This window comes from Nannochloropsis gaditana (genome assembly GCF_000240725.1).
Source record: "Nannochloropsis gaditana CCMP526 unplaced genomic scaffold scaffold724, whole genome shotgun sequence".
In the NCBI taxonomy this organism is placed as follows: domain Eukaryota; class Eustigmatophyceae; order Eustigmatales; family Monodopsidaceae; genus Microchloropsis; species Microchloropsis gaditana.
This window is the reverse complement of record NW_005803229.1, coordinates 5,933-6,702: the sequence shown is the minus strand read 5'-3', so window position 1 is coordinate 6,702 and position 770 is coordinate 5,933.

The window sequence follows — 770 nt, the reverse complement described above, 5'->3', positions numbered from 1 at the left end:
GTGAAGCTACCCAAGCTGCGCTTGCTTCCCCTACGCCATCAAGTGACGCCCTTGCCTGCCCACTCGATCCACGAGCCCAGCCAAGGTCGGGATCGGTCCCTTCCCCGCAGGGTCCTCCGCGTCCAGCTGACGAAAGAGCCGGCCCAAGATATCCGGTCCGTCGCTGGTACAACCGTCAAAATGCAATTGCACGGGACGTTGGTCCGTGAACGCGCTAGTTCCCAAGGGCCCGACCTGCCGTCCCGTGATGCGGTACTGGACGAAATTCAGGGCGTGCAGGAAGGACTCAAAGGGACGCCGGAACGGGTCCCACCCGGCGCCTTCGAACTGCATCCAAGTGTCGCCGTCCCCCGTCCGTCCTGTAGGGAGGGCGGGAGGGAAAGCGTGGGGCGCAGGTGAGGAAGGGGTGTGTAGGTGAATACCGAGTAAGAGCGGTCTGACCAGGCATTAGGAGACTGGAGGCGAGTCGTTTCCGTGCAACGAAATAACAGCAACACAGGTGGCGCGCAGAGGAAAGCATAAGGTGGCCCGTCACGAAGAACAGAACTCTGACTCCTCTTTCTCTCTTTCCCTCCCTCCTACCCGTCAAAATCGTCCTCAGCACGGAGCCTTGGTCGATCCCATACATGGGCACGGTGGAGAGGTGCGACGAAGTGCGTCGGTAGGAGTCCTGCATCCGCACGAACCAGGAATAGAAGGCCCCTCTGTCGTTCTCGATGACCACGTGCGCCCCCCGGAGGATCTCACTCATGAGGGTCAGGGAGTCGACG